The sequence below is a fragment of the Chelonia mydas genome, chromosome 5 (assembly GCF_015237465.2).
Source record: "Chelonia mydas isolate rCheMyd1 chromosome 5, rCheMyd1.pri.v2, whole genome shotgun sequence".
Taxonomy (NCBI): Eukaryota; Metazoa; Chordata; order Testudines; family Cheloniidae; genus Chelonia; species Chelonia mydas.
This window is the reverse complement of record NC_051245.2, coordinates 16,711,538-16,727,610: the sequence shown is the minus strand read 5'-3', so window position 1 is coordinate 16,727,610 and position 16,073 is coordinate 16,711,538. Positions and strand designations below refer to the sequence as shown.

Sequence of the window (16,073 nt, the reverse complement as noted above, 5' to 3'; positions counted from 1 at the left end):
TCCTAGGCTTGTTTGCTCTCTCTCTTTTTCATGCCTGCCATCTGCAGAGCAACATTCTGTAGATGCAGCTGTAGGTCCACAAGCTGTTTCAAGGCCTCCTTTATGACATTGTGGCTATCCTCCATTTCACCTTTAAAATCCATATTTAGGGCACTGTGTTATGATGTGTTCAGTGATTTGGATGTGCTCACCACAGTTACACGAAGGGGAGTCATTGATTTTCCACTTGTGCATCAAATAACTGCATCTTCCATGGTTTGTTCAGATGTGGTTCAGTGTGGTCCAAAGCCCGTGTGGCCAGTCAAAATCTGGAGGACAGCTAGTTGGGTCCATGATAACATGCTTGTTTGGAATGGTGGATGAGGTCCAGACACTTTGCCATTGCCTGGCTAGATCCAGAGACATTAGGTTGGTTGCAGATGGTCCATAGTGGTTTTTGTGATTTCAGGTGCTATTGGGAAATATTGTCCGTAACCTGCCAGGTGGGATGTTCCGGGTAGTCTTCAGCATGTTTAAGTTCTTGTGCTGTGGTGTGATGGGGCGAGATATGTTCTTTGCTGGAGCTGGAGGAGTGTGGGTGGTGTGCCTGGCTGGCTGAGGGACCTACAGGATCTCAGACAGAGCAGTGCTGGCAGATCCTGAGGGGAACACAAAGGAGCTCCGGGATGGCTGTTGGGACTCAACCAAGACAAGGCACTGAGGGAAGGGCAAAGAATGAGCTGGGCCTGCAGGGAAGTAGCCCAGGGAATTGTAGCAGCAACGCAGCTTACAGGGACCGGGAGGACAGCTGCTATTTTTAGGGTCCCTGGGCTGAGACCTGGAGTAAAGGGCGGGCCTGGGTCCCCCCCACCAGCCATGGGGAAAGTGTCTTGGCCTTTCATATACCCCAGAGGGGGAACTGAACACTTAGTGGCCCTGCTGAAGATTTGGGGCCAGAAAGACCCAGAGAGTCTCCAGTCACCAGAGCCAGGACTGCTTGAAGAGCAGGGATAATTCAAGGGAGCCCAGAAGGGGCTGAGACAGTTCGAACCAGGGTACTGTGATAGGCCCTGCTGGACTCATTGAGGAGTGAGCCCGGGGATAGGGCTGCAGATAAAGGGACCTTACAGAGGGTGCTGAGATAGGCCCCCTGTTGGGCTTATATCCCAGAAGGGGGTTGATTTTTATCTCACAAACACACTGAGTGGGACTTGACAGGAGGACTAACTGAAGACCCACCACAAACTTAGAGAGTGCAATGCCTTAACCGATACCTAATACAGAAAGCTGGGCAGCGATTTTTAGAGTTCCCAGGCTGATTTGCATGGTCTGATTGAGCTACATATCCACAAGTTGGGTATGGCAGCTTCTTGTCCTCACTGGTGCATGGTACTGTGCAACTGAGTACACAAGGGCCAAGGCCGACGTTCGTAGCACCGGCACAGTTTATCCCCAGCTTGTTCCCACTCACTTGTGGAAAAGGTTGCAGCAAGTCTTCGCTTTGAAGTCTACTTTCTTGAAATGGCTGTAAAAGGGGAGTGTACTGTCGTGAATGACACAGAGATACGTTAGCTTGGCACCGCAAATATGGAAATAAACTATTGGGTTTGAGTTGCCATGTTTTAGCAACATTCCAGCAGCCCAAACCCCTCTGTTTCCATGGGGGTAAAACTGGCATTGCAAGGGAAAAACTCTGTGTGTGGTCAGTGTTCAAAGTCCTGAATTCTGGTTGACACAAAGTCCTCTGACACCGTAATGGCAGTGCCTTAAAGAGAGTGTAAATGAGATAAGGGGCCTTCGTGTCAATGAGAACCAGGGCCAATATGCCTTATCCTTCAAAGTGATGAATGCCTCCGGCAAGGTGGCAAATGCCAAGGAGAGATTAATGTGTTCATCCCCTTGATGGTAGCCCCTCTAGGTCAGCATCAGTGGGTGCAGCATGGGAGAAGCTGCACTGTCTGGGCTGTATTTAATCTGTGGATAAACAGAAGGCTTCAGTCTGAGGCTGTCAATCTGTCACCTTTCATGAGCACTAAATTCACTGGAAAAGAAAAGGAAATAAACTGTAATACCCTGCAAGATTGCAGCCCCTGTCCATTTTCCTACTGTCCTTTCTCTTGCACTAACTCCATTCTTTTGCATTTCCTCATTCACAGGGTTAGCACTGATTTACCAATACTCATGCCAGCTACAGTCCCTGCACTTCTTCTCAGCAGCCACATCAAAGCCACTGTATTATCTTCCACTTTCCTCTTCTCCTGAAGCATTAGCACCTGGCAAAAAAAGCCATTTCAAATGTGACCTCTCTGCCTAGATACAATTTAAAATTAAATTACTACCCTTAAAATCAGTAGTGTTTGTGTGGTGTAAGTGCTGAATCAAGTTTGCAGCACTGTATTTTTCATCAGCAATGAAGACAGAGCAGTTTCACCATCATTTTGTTTTTTAATTACTTGCCTCTGGAAACTATTTGTCACTAAAATAATGAGTGATCTGAGAAAACAAACTGAGATCTGCATAATCATTTCTATAATATGAGAACTAGAGAAATTCTAAATGAAATTAAAAAGGCAGCAAGAGTTAAAAGAACACTTTTACCCAACATACAGTTAACCTGTGGACCACACAGCCACAGCATAGGTGTGGCAGGCCTGGCACTGCACCACCCCTTTGGCGTGGTGGGTGATGGGGTGTCAGAACCTCACCACTCCCAAGTTCACATGCTCACCTCTGTGGGCAGCCCTATGCAACTTAATAGCCTACCTCCACGCAATCACCCCTTGGTCAGGGTAGTGTGTCCTAATGTCTAGAGTCCCCACATCAGAGCAGTGCAGCCCAATGGCCAGAGTCCATACAATCCCCCTTGCAAGCAGGGTAGTTCAGCCTAGCAGCCAGAGTCTGGGTAACTCACCCCAAATGTCCAGGGTCCATATGATTTCCATGCCTGGGGTAGAGGGACCCAGGCCCGCCTTCTTCACCAGGTCCCAACCCAGGGTCCTGGTAGTAGCAAGTTCCCCTTGCCACCAGCTCAGCAGGGATCTGCCTGAAACACAGCAAGCCTCTGTGCAGCTTTAACACCATTTTCCTTTAAAGTTCCCCTGGGTTGCTTCCTACCATAACCTCCAGATCCTCTGGTCTGTTCCCCTTCTGTGATTTATCCCATCTGAGCATCAGAGCACATCCAGGCTTGGCTGGCCTCCAGATCCTGGAGCACAGCCTGTCCCTCCTCAGGAGCTGATAGCATGCCTCCTTCCCCTCTGGTGGTCAGCCCAGACTGAGCAGCTCTGCAGGCTTTTATACCTGTTCTCCAGTTGGAGCATGCCCAGCAGAGCCCCAGGAGCCTGGCTTCCTCTGCTAGGAAGGAAGGGTTATCCCCTGCAGTAGCAGTGCGGAGCCGCTCTGCCCCGTCACAGTAGTATTGAAGGATGCATCTTTACATTTGGAAAAAATTATTTGGCCCTACTTATTTATATGGAAATAAATAATATGTGGAATTATTAATGAAGGATATGGAATATAAAGATCTTTCAAGTTACATATTGCAGGCCATAGGATAATCACAGCCATGTTCTGGAAGAAATTTCCTCCATTGTAGAGTATTGCATTATGGGTGTATTATAATATCCTTTGAAGCCTCCAGTATTGGAAACAAAATCATCCGATGAAGTGAGCTGTAGCTCACGAAAGCTCATGCTCAAATAAACTGGTTAGTCTCTAAGGTGCCACAAGTACTCCTTTTCTTTTTACGAATACAGACTAACACGGCTGTTACTCTGAAACCTGATCTCTTCCAGTATGCTATTCCTGTGTGCTGGCTCTGCTTGGCATGTTTTCATTAGAGATGCACCTAAAACAAAACATTATCGTTCACCGATACTGAACTTTGGGGAACTTCATATTCAGGCCTGAACTTTGTCTCTCAGACCATTAGCTACACTGTCATTTCAATCCACTTTACTTTTGGATCTGCTTGCATATAAAGTATTCTATATAGCTCAATGCATCCTTTCAAACACAAGGTTCAATTCCCCACAAGGCACACATGTGATTCCTATTATTATTGCTAATGAGACTTGCAGTCATTGACAGGAGAATAACTCCATGGGAATAGTGCATATTTTCTTATGATTTCATGCTCATTTCCTGCAAAATGTAGATATCAAACATTCAACACAAAGTTGTCCATGTGCAGTATACGTTTGTTAGTTTTAGTCCAAAAAAAGGAAAAGTCAATATTGAGTTTTTTCATACCTTGCAGGTGGCTGGATACACTGGGACATACCTTTCTATAAAAGTCCCTAATTTTGTCTGCAAAGCTTGCATGCCCAACCATTGTATCTACACACAAAAATACCCCAGAGATGTACACACAATTGCACATGCAAGTGAGTACTTAGGAACTAAATTACCCATTTTGGCTCATTCCAATGTCCCTTTGTGCGGTCAAAGGTGGGATTTTGTGGTGCATCAGGTATATGCACAAAAATGAGTCCTAGCCTCTGAACATTTAGTACGCTCTTTGTTGGTTTGTTTAGCAATAAGTGTCAGAATGGCGTTCCAGACATACATCGACTGCTGCATTCCCACAGAAAGTCAGTGCGACTACTTTGTAAAGGCATGGCTGTTGGGACACATTGAGAGTATCATCATGAGGCTCACAGAAACAGCTAGGTTGAGTAGCAAAATATAAACCCTGCTAGGTAACAAGAGGTAAAATTCCAAATCTGCAGTGAGTAATTTGCAGTGAGCTTATGGGGGACTGAGGAATGGAACAGTCAAGTTCTAGCATAGTTCTGACACTTCCTTATTACCTCCCTGGCTTTGTTCTCATGCCTTTTTAATGTGGAAGTCAATGTGTGGATTCTATGAATACTTCATCTCGAAAAACTGACGAATCGCATGGGACCTTATCAGTGGGTAGGCAGAATTTTACATAAACTCATGTGGCAGTAATTACACACAGAACTCAAACACAAGCATAGAGATTAATAGGCTTTTCAGACTTACAAAACCTTTAAGTGAAGGTTGTTTATTATGAGTAGTAATTTTGTATAGGGCCATAAAATGCACGGTGCTTCATTGACAGAGAGTAAGGGCTTTTTAGCGTATGATAGATAACATAAACAAAGACAAGATGTGACAATAATTCAGGTTATAAAATGTCAGGTTAAATGCATATTTAGGAACCTTAATATAAAGTGTTACCAGAAAGACAGAACCCAAAGTCAATGGCTAGAATTTTTCTATATTTTTTATTCAGAAAAGATAGTTGTCATTATTATTCTCTATGTATTTATTATGAGAGCTGGTCAGAAAATAGGAAGGTGGGAGTTCTGTGAATAATTTCAATTTTGTTGGCAAAAAATCAGTACCAATTTTTTTTTTTACCACAACAGCAAAAAAACCCAAAATATTTCAATTCAGAAATGTTGTTAAGGTGCCTCTTTGGATTTGGAGTTCAGTTACTTCCTGTCTCCTTTCTTTTCTATGGGTCACTCTCCCTGATGGGATTATATTTTCCATGATGCATAGAGATGGTCCGTCTTGGAGAGTGGAAACCAGGGTGCATCATGGGAGATGTAGTCCTGCCAGGGAGCACAGGCCATAGAGGAGAATGGGGACATGAGGCAACTGAACTACAACTCCAATGAGGCATTGCAGCAGCATGATAAATCAAAATATTTTCATTTTATGGTATTTTTCAATGAAAAAAACAATTTTTCTTACAGAAAGTAGATACTTTTTGTGGGGGAAAAATAATTTTGTCAAAAATCCAATTGTCCATCAAAACAAGTTTTGATGCAACATTTTCACCCAGCCCCAATAATTTATCTTAAACATTTATTTTACAGTAACTCCTCAAAGCCCTAGTAAGGATCAGGATCCCATTGTGCTGGGCCCTGTACACACTCAGAGACAATACTCCTCTGAAGCACTTACAATCCAAAAAACAGATGAACAGAGGAAGGATTGAGAAGTATAACATAAGCAAATGAACCAGGTGATGGCAGACACAGTTTTGTTTGTTGCATGTTTTATTGTTGTTGGGTTCTTTTTGTTAATGTGCTTTTTGGTATGTTACCAAGAATAGCAATTTAAAAAGTGGCACAGGCAAGAGAGAAGCACTGCTATGTAGTAACCCCTCTCACGTTGCGTAGTTTCATGAACATTTAATACTTTAAAAGTTAAGGAAAGTTTAAAAAATGAGTTAATGGATCCCCATCTGCAAATCTTACTCAGCAGGGCACTGAAGTAAATGAGCCTGAGTCTGATTTCTTCTGCACTGGTTTAAATCAGAAGTAGCTCCACTGAAGTCAATAGACTTTCACTGGTATAAAACTGATGTGAGTGAGATCAGAATCAGGCCCAGTGACTTCACTGGAGCAGCTACTCACCTGGTGTAGTTCCTATGTAGAATTTTTTAATGCATTTAAATACAAATACTTACTTAAATACTTACAAAGAGCTAAATTCTGTCCATACTGGCTGAAGCACAGTGTGGCAATGGAGTGGTGCTAACTACACAGTAGGTACCAGACTGTTCTTGCCAGTACAGGGTAGCATGGCTCGGGGAAATCTAAGAGAAACGCTGGCAGGGCACACACTAAGGGAAGCACCGCATGTGAGCTGGGGGCCTGACCATGGCCTATTCCACATCCACAGTTGAGTACGAGGGGTGCAGTCGCTGAGCTAGTTTTCTCGTGCTACCGAGTGTCAGCTGGGTATCCCACACTGCTGCTAGGTGGATGCATTACGGAAAGAGGAGAGACTCCCTAGCCCAGGCAGCACCACAGGAGCTGGAATGAAACAAGCAAGCACTGCAACAGGTGGTATCACAATCTGCTGGCAGATGTTCCTTGGCGAACATGTCTGGCTTTTTCTCAGAAAGCAGCACGAAAGTTCTACCCAGCGGGAGAATAAATAGCCACCATAGCTAACAAAAAAACTGATTGTATGCGCTTACTCCATTTTAAACATGCCCTAAGCCTCTTTAAAATTCACCATAATTTCAAAGCATGCAATGTCAATGGGATAGAGAATTCTTCCTCACTCCCTGTCCTAAACTGCCGTGTGCTGTTGAACAGCTATTGTATTGCAACCCCAGAGGTAGGTGCATTTCAGTGACAGGTGGAGCAATTCCTACAAGGATAGAGCAAAGGGCCAGTTCTGCCCTCGCATATGCATGACTTCAATGACGGTTGTGCGGTTGTGTCTTTGGTCATAGCTGGGCTTATGTCAGCACTATTTGAAACTGAGCCTCACACAAGCAAATTTTGCAATGATGCGTTTTTATTAGTTTTATCCTTTGAGGTACAGCTCAGTTTATGAATATTTGATAAAACTTGGTCTCTATCCCAATACAAGAGTTGTATGAAGTGGTTATCCACTAAAGCACATTATTTCCTTATATTTAAAATCTAAGCAAACAAGGTGGGGAGAGACTTGAGATGCAGAGCTGGTGGCTGGGGTGGCTACTCTTCATTTTATAACAATACTTTCAAATGATTTGGAACCATCAAGTTGTGTGCACGGGAAGTCTTTGTAAGCATGGCACTGTTACAACTGTTCCCTCATCCTTCCCTTCTACTGACTGGTACCCTCATTTGTCTTGTCTTTTAAATTAGGTTGCAAGCTCCTCAGGCCAAAGATTGTCTGACCCTAGATATTTACACACTGCCCAGCACAAAGGAGTCTTCAATCCTCATTAAGTCTTTTGGGTGCTATTGGAATACAAATCCTAAATAACAGTTGGAGTAGGAAGAGAACCTGAGACATAAGCCTTTGTATCAAAGGCCTGGGCTGAGGTAGTGGTCAAAGCTTTGCTAATATAAAACAAAGCCAGCAAGAGACAGGCTGTAAGCAGGAGTCAAGCTCTACCTGCATACACACTCACAGAACCTGGCAAGAACAGGGCTGGTATTGCAAAAAACCCACACATTCCTGAGAAGTACTAAGCACAGGACACTCGTGTAAACATATTCCAAAAGGGTGGTACCAGAGCACCCCAACACCAAGTATGGTATAAGCACCCCCCCACACACACAAAGATAACAGGAACACACTGACCCATCTTAAAGATAAGGTCAGGATGACAGCATGATGGATAGAGATGTTTTGATCGAACCAACATGTAGAAGGTGATGGTGGCACCTAGACACATCAGAGGGGCAACACATAACTTTTCTGGATCTGTGTATAAAGATGTATCTCAAAGGGAGTGTCTTTGGTCAGCCGAGGGGGGAATGGAAAGTCCTGCCATTCACTGAGGTGCATCCATTGTCACGGGCATACATGTGTAAGTGTAACTGTAGACATTGATCCTGGGAGCTAGGACCACGCTTCATCGACAATAAACATGACCAAGTGCCTTTGTACCTTACCAGATCTTGTGGTCTTTGGGTGGTTCATTTGAGGTCTGCTGTGCCGGCTGTCTGCACACACACATGCAGCCAAACATCTGACAACAACAGTAATAAAAATAAGAATAGATTAGAGACAAGAAACACGGAGGGGGGGGGTAAGAAGAGATGGGAGCAGAATTGGGAAAGCAAGGGATAGATGAGTAAAGGAAGAGAGAGATAAGGAGGATGGAGAGGAAAAGAGTGGTGGGAGAAGACAAGCAGAGAAAAAAAACTAGTGGAAGGTGAAAGGAGATAAAAGGGATTATGAAATGGAATAATGAATAAAGAATGAGCAAAGATTCTGCTTTAAGGTTAGTAATATATATGTTTCTGATTCTTAAATATATCAGCTATTCTAAGTACCTCGCTGGAGGTGGGGGGAAGCAAATGGGCTTCAATGTTTATGAAAATTAGCTGTAATCCTTATGCTCCTGGCAAGCTGCCAATGTGGCCCTCAGGACTGCAGAGGCTATGCACCACTTAAATGAGACACATACATTGAAGTGCTTAGCTACCAAGGTGATAGGTGCTTTAGCTCTTGCAGTGACAGAGCAAGTTTTCCTAGGCATTTTTATGCCAAGGCAGGCCAGTCATAAATAATTGACTCTAATTAGCGCTCCCTCAAACCGTAATGCTCTTTACCTGCATCTGAGTGGCATTAAAAAATGTGTGACATTTTTTACTACCTTTGAAAAGCATAGACAGAGACATTAAGCGGATTCTAACACCCAAGTGACCTACTGCTCAGTATAAGTAATGGGCAAATACATCAGCACCCATAGCAAATGGAAAGTAATTTTTTTTTTATCCTGATGGCCGGATTATCATTAAAGCTCTGTGGTGGTCAATGACATACTTCACTGTAGCAAAGAGTTTTCAGAAGTAATTGTGTGTAACATAAATGACCTGCTTCCCACAGGCACCTGGGTATGCTAAATTACTGTTATGACAAAGGTGTTTAGGAGATTACACTTATTATTTATTGTCTTAGAATAGTGTAGAAGGGGCCCCCATTGGGGAGCAATGGCCCCATTATGCTAGGCACAGACAAGTAATAAGAAGATAGTCCCTGCTTCAGAGAACTCAGTCTAGAGCAGACCCAAGAGATGGATAAAGTGGATTGGGGGTGTAACGATGCTGGTTCTGGCGGGACCCAACTGAGATTGCCAATTCAGGACAAATTGCTTAAAGCAGGGCAGTTACAGCCCAAGGCTGGGATTTCTGTGCACACCAAGGCAAACCAAACCAGCCAGACAGAGAGGACTTTAGTTTTACCCCACTGGTTAACCACAAGTCAAACAAGCAATTCCCTTAGACACCCCAATTTCCCAGTATCACCACCAGTGCCACTCGTTATGGGGACAAATGGTTATGAAAACCAATACCCTAGTGAAAGAAAAAAAAGGTTCTCCCAATCCCAAAGGACCAAGCCCCAGACCAAGGTCAATATACAAGTTAGATCTTCCCACAAATCACACTGTTGCCAACCCTTTAGAATCTAAAATCTAAAGGTTTATTCATAAAAAAGATATAGATGAGACCTAGAATTGGTTAAATAGAATCAATTACATACCATTATGGCAAAGTTCTTGGTTCAGACTTGTAGCAGTGATGGAATAAACTGCAGGTTCAAATCAAATCTCTGGAGTACATCCACACCTGGGATCGGTCATCAGTCCTTTGTTAGAGCTTCCTTTTGTAGCAAAGTCCCTCCAGAGGTAAGAAGCAGGAATGAAGACAAGATGGAGGAGCTGCAGCAGCTTTTTATATTCTCTTGCCATGTGGTCTTTCTTTCTTTGTTCCAAAGACAAGCTGTCCATCACATGGCATGGAAAAACCGCAGAGTTCTGTCCATAGGCATGTCCCTGCATGCCTTGCTGAGTCACAAACCGTGTCTTCCTTCTCTCAACGGGTCAACTGTATATCTGATGGTCCTTAATGGGCCATCCAGCAGCCTAGGCAGAGCTGACACCAATTTGTCTGGAGTGTCACCCAGAAGCATAGTATAAGTTTGAAGTACAGACAGTATAGAGCCAATATTCATAACTTTAACTACAAAAATGATACACACATATAGACAGCATAATCATAACCAGCAAACCATAACGTTGTCTGAGACACCTTATTTGACCCCCTTTATACAAGATTTAGTGCCATTACAGGACCTTGGTTGCAACCATGTTCTATATGGTCCCAGTTCAAGTCAATAACATGACAGGGGGTAGAGGGGAAAGGAGCACAAGCTGTTTTGTTCAATATCTTCATTAATGATCTGGATGATGGGATGGACTGTACCCTCAGCAACTTTGCAGATGACACTAAACTGGGATGAGTGATAGATACACTGCAGGGTAGGGATAGGATACAGAGGGACCTAGACAAATTAGGGGATTGGGCCAAATGAAATCTGATGAGGTTCAACAAGGACAAGTGCAGAGTCCTGCACTTAGGACGGAAGAATCCCATGCACTAGGGACTGAGCGGCTAGGCAGCAGTTCTACAGAAAAGGACCTGGGGTTACAGTGGACGAGAAGCTGGATATGAGTCAACAGTGTGCCCTTGTTGCCAAGAAGGCTAACGGCATTTTGGGCTGTATAAGTAGAGGCATTGTCAGCAGATCGAGGGACGTGATCATTCCCCTCTATTCGGCCTCATCTGTACCTCCTCTTAGCTGAGACAACAGTGACTGAACCAGGGACCTCCAGAGGGAAAAGCCGGAGCTGCTACAGCTTGAGCTGAAGGTCTCTAAGTCCCTCTGTAATAGTCTCACATCCCCTGTGGACTGGACACAGAGGGACCTGTTACATAAACTTACTAGTGGATTACACAACTTGAGGAGAACACTCGTTACCACACTTTAAACGATGGGGTAGGTTTGGCTTTTATTCCCTTCCGCTTGACAATATTGTAATTGCTTCCTTTCTCCCCCACCTCCAGGAAGGGAGATCCAAGATTTCAGATGTGGCTGTTGTTTTGGTTTTCTCCTCAGTAGTTTCCCCAGAGCTTGCCTGGTTTCTCTGGGTTCCTACACTTGCATCATTAATATCTTCAGAAAAGAAGAAAAAAACATCTCCTTTTTAAGCCATTTTTGCATAGTGGGGTAAATATAACTAGAATATAGAGAAACAACAAACTGCTGTGAGAAAGAGAGCTGCAGTAGCAGTAAGTCAACACTGCATCAAAATGCCACCCGAATGGGAGTGAGTTGTTTGTGCTATGAATTTTCTCGCTATCAGAATGCGAGTCCTTTGTGCCAGTAACTCCTGATTCACTGTGGAAAGTTCATGTTTGACATCTTTAGAATTTTTCACATTTGTACTGAGTATACTCAATATGAGGGTCTAGACGGCTCAGGGAACTTTGGTGAAAAGAGCTCACGTTGATTGATTTATCTAGTTTTAACTACAATTATTTAAAACAACAATGCAGGAAATAGCCACCCAAAATAAAGTGATTTCCTCCCCAAAGAATATAATAGAATGGTTTCAATCGCGCTCATGTTGGTAGTCACCCAAAATTGTTCCCATCTGATACTTATCTGCTTACATGTGTTGGTGGGATTTCAGTCCAAGTGCCGGAGGGCATGTGCTCACATCATAAGCCTACCACTACAATTAGCACTAACTGGCTGTCTCATGGAAATGCCAAAGATTTGAATGCACCATAGGAAAAAAAATATTCTCTCCTTCTGAGAGGTGGTCCATCCAGGTCAGGGTTCAGCCATATTGTTGGGGCAGGGTGGAGAAATTTACACTAACCATACTGTACCTGTTCCTGAGGATGCTGGAAAACTGCCAGTCTGACTCCTTCGGTGAGGGCCAAATCCACAAAAATGTAAAACCAAACCAACAAATGAAGCCTTCACGAACCTCTTTATTTGCTGGACTTTCACAGATCAGCTGTGCCTCCTAACGTCTTATCCTATTCCCAACAAAGTCAGTGGCAAAACTTCAGTTGACTTCAATGGGAGCAGCACCAAGCCCTTGTTTTTCAACATCTGCCTCACCTCCTCTATTAGTTTTAGCTCATTGAAGATCACAGCGACGATCACAGCACCCCGCATCTCAGCATAGCTATTTCACCACCATTTGGGAACGTATTCTCTAGGAACAAACAGGAAGCTTTGGGCTGTGCCTACGGGCCCATTGAGGCCGTGTCTGTAAAGAGTGCATTGAAATAATTAGATAATCAAAAGACATGTAAAGCAGTGGGGGACGGGCACCTGGGGGAATCGCGCTGGAGAATGAAGATGAAAGATTTTGAACTTATGAGTCTCCCAGGCTGCAACAACAACAACAAAAACCCTCACTGCCAAAAAAGCCACAGCTGTGCACGACATGGACAGATAAACAAATGTGATTGTGATGAGTGGAATGACAGTTCTCTGTCCAGAATGCATTATCCCAAGGTGCTCCTGGGCATCTGTTACATAATTTAGCTATTTTTTAATTAGTTCTTTTGCAGCAGTTGACAGTAATAATTCCAAGCAAACTGAAACTTGGCATCATACAAGCCAAGCCAAAGAGTAAATTCTGGGCCCGATGCTGATCATAAGTTATGTAGCTCTCTGTGCACTGGGCTGATGAATTTAAATCCAGTCTTTCCTAAGACTAAATTGTGGGGAGAAAGGGGAATCAGAGCTGTTTGAAAATAGTTTTGGTTTTCTTTCCACATGGAAAAAATGTAAACTTTTCAGCAAAATATTTTGACTGTACTCTGAAATATTTTGATTCACGCTGGTTCCATGTTTCCTGATGGGAGTTTCAGAGTAACAGCCGTGTTAGTCTGTATTCGCAAAAAGAAAAGGAGTACTTGTGGCACCTTAGAGACTAACCAATTTATTTGAGCATAAGCTTTCGTGAGCTACAGCTCACTTCATCGGATGCATACTGTGGAAAGTGTAGAAGATCTTTTTATACACACAAAGCATGAAAAAATACCACCCCCCACCCCACTCTCCTGCTGGTAATAGCTTATCTAAAGTGATCACTCTCCTTACAATGTGTATGATAATCAAGTTGGGCCATTTCCAGCACAAATCCAGGTTTTCTCCCCCCCTGGAGAAAACCTGGATTTGTGCTGGAAATGGCCCAACTTGATTATCATACACATTGTAAGGAGAGTGATCACTTTAGATAAGCTATTACCAGCAGGAGAGTGGGGTGGGGGGTGGTATTTTTTCATGCTTTGTGTGTATAAAAAGATCTTCTACACTTTCCACAGTATGCATCCGATGAAGTGAGCTGTAGCTCACGAAAGCTTATGCTCAAATAAATTGGTTAGTCTCTAAGGTGCCACAAGTACTTCTTTTCTTTTTGCTGATGGGAGTTGTAGCTCTCCTCTATCGGCTAAGTTTTCTGGCCAGATTTTACCTCCCCTGATGCATTGCTTCCCCCTCTTGGTAAGGGGAAGGATTGTATCATAGGAGTCCCTGACCTTGATGTATCATGGGAGATGTAGTTTTGCAAGAAAGACCAGCCTATGTGGAGAAAACTACAACTACCATGAGGCATAGTGGCTCCACTTTTAATCAAAATATTTTGGTTTTCAGCCAAAAGATTTAGTTTTTTTGATGAAATATCAAAATTTTCTGCAGAAGGCCAACACTTTTCATGCATATATTTGTTTAACTGAAAATCCACTTTCCATCAAAAACCAGTTTCAATGGAAAACTTTCCACCAGCCCTAGGGGAAATGCATCCATTGTGTAGGGGAGGTTTGTGGAGATGCTGAGACAGCAAAGAACTCAGGTAAACAAGATCCATCCTTATCTTCTGACAATTGTCCTCATATCCTTCCTTCATCTGTTCTCTTCCCTTCACTGGATAACAGTAACTATCTTACATGGTTGCAGGTGGGAGCAAGGCAAGAAGAAATTTAGGTGCCACAGTAATGCAAATAATTCATAATTTAAAATAAAAACAGTGTGGGTATTCTACAGTGCCCATCATGTCTTATTAGTTAAGCTCTATTTTGGAGTTTTCAAGCGGCATGATAGATAGACAGATAAGTAAGGCTAAAATTTTGTAATGGTAATTTTTAGTAAAAATCACAGTCGGGTCACGGGCAATAAATAAAATTCACGGAAGCCTGTGACCTGTAGTAATTTTTACTAAAAATAGCCCTGGCAAAATGGGGAGGTCCAGCATCCACCTGTTGCCTCTCACAGTGGCTGGGAGCTGCGGGATCCTCTGCCACAGCGGCTGGGAGCTGTGGGGCCCCCCTGCCTGTGGAGCTCCAGGGGCCCCCACCACCAGTGCCCAGGGTCCAAGCCCAAGTTAAGCTGTCACCTAGAGTTCGAGCCCAATTGCTTTGCAAGGTAGACACAGCCCTATTTGACTTGTGTCCTGGGAGTCAGCCAGAAGTATCCCACAATCCCATGGGCTGACTTCCTTTGTCCTCTATCCCAACAATCTCCAATCAACTTAACTGAAAACGGAAGCCGCCCCTACCCCGCTGGTGTACAGCAGCTGCTCTGTGAATCAGTGTTAACCCATTGTCTTCTGATCACCAAGCTGCAAACTCCCCATCAGAGAGCCTCCTGAGTTTGCAATGGAGACTGAACAGAGCAAGCTTTTTGCAAAGCGTGCTGCTTCATGGTCACGGGAGCATAGTCAAATTTTAATGAATCTCTGATGTGAGGCCAGTAAAACTGTGGACTTTAACAAAAGTACCAGGAATGACTACAGGTGCCAGCAGACATCTGAAAAGCTGGCAGCTTTGCAAATTTTCCAGACCAGTGACCAGTGCAGAGAGCATATTAAGAAAATGAAGAGTGAGTACTGGAAAACCAGGGACTAAAACCACACCTCAGGCAACTCTCCAACCTCATTCTCATTTTATGAGTTTGACCGGGTGCTGGGCACTGCACCCAGCACGGAGCCAACTATGGTGCATGATGACCTGGTCAGCCAAGACGGTGTGCTGCTGGCCCCTGAATCCAGCCTGGGGGCTGATGTGAGCCAGAGCAGGAGCTGAGTAGGGAGCATAAAGTGACTCTGTTTTTGACACCAGTCCCAGAGCAGGCTATGGAACAGGAGCAACCGCAAATTCTAGCTCCCTACCTGGAAAAGCTGTTTGATCCCTGCCCTGAGGAACACCCCACTGCCAAGCCTGCAGCAAACCCGGTGGAGACAGAAGCCGCCCCAGAGCCCAGTAAGTTTCTGACTCCAATTTAAAAATTTATTACTACAGTAATAGTAGGGATTTCCGCTCAAAGAACCAGTGCAAAAGTTATGAGAAGCCCCAGCTACCAGCGTGTGTGTATCTGCTAATGGCAGATTGCATTACGGCACTTTGGCATCCCCTGCTTCTCACCACCACGTGGTGTACAAAATGCTGACTGAGAACTGCAAACAGTAAGAAACAGCTTTGAAGAGTATTTTTACTGTAATGTCACAGATGTTTGCGATTGTCATTCATGTTGTCCTTTAAGTAATAATGGCTTAAATTGTGCTGCTCTGTAACCACTCAATAGGCTATGGAGCCGCCTGGAAACAGGGAAGTCAGTGTGAGTGTTTGGGAAACTGTGTTCTATTTCCAAATCTAGTCCATTTCAGTTAGAGACAGTCCATAGGTGACAACATCATTTCTCCCAAGTACGAATGGGGGGTCAGCATTTGTCCAGAAATGTGCCGGGGGACAGGAGAGAGGCAAGAGGCTGAGTGTTTGCATGCCGCAATAACAGGGTAA

At 43.9% G+C, this 16,073-nt stretch overlaps 2 long non-coding RNA genes across 4 annotated transcripts in view; one reads left to right on the top strand and one right to left on the bottom strand.

The window, feature by feature from the left end:
- Positions 1-464: 464 nt before the first annotated feature.
- On the bottom strand, positions 465-3,248 carry LOC122466057. Its single transcript, XR_006291273.1, has 2 exons — positions 2,891-3,248; positions 465-1,953 (listed from the first exon to the last, which is right to left on the bottom strand). It is a non-coding gene; the product is annotated as an uncharacterized LOC122466057 (long non-coding RNA).
- Positions 3,249-15,209: 11,961 nt separating this feature from the next.
- The window catches only part of LOC119566639, a 136,690-nt gene continuing 135,826 nt past the window's right edge, over positions 15,210-16,073 (top strand). For 2 of the 3 annotated variants that reach the window (XR_006291136.1, XR_006291135.1), the window contains exon 1: positions 15,210-15,536. This is a non-coding gene — a long non-coding RNA (uncharacterized LOC119566639). The remainder of the gene's footprint in view (positions 15,537-16,073) is intronic. The other variant, XR_006291137.1, reaches the window with a different exon arrangement.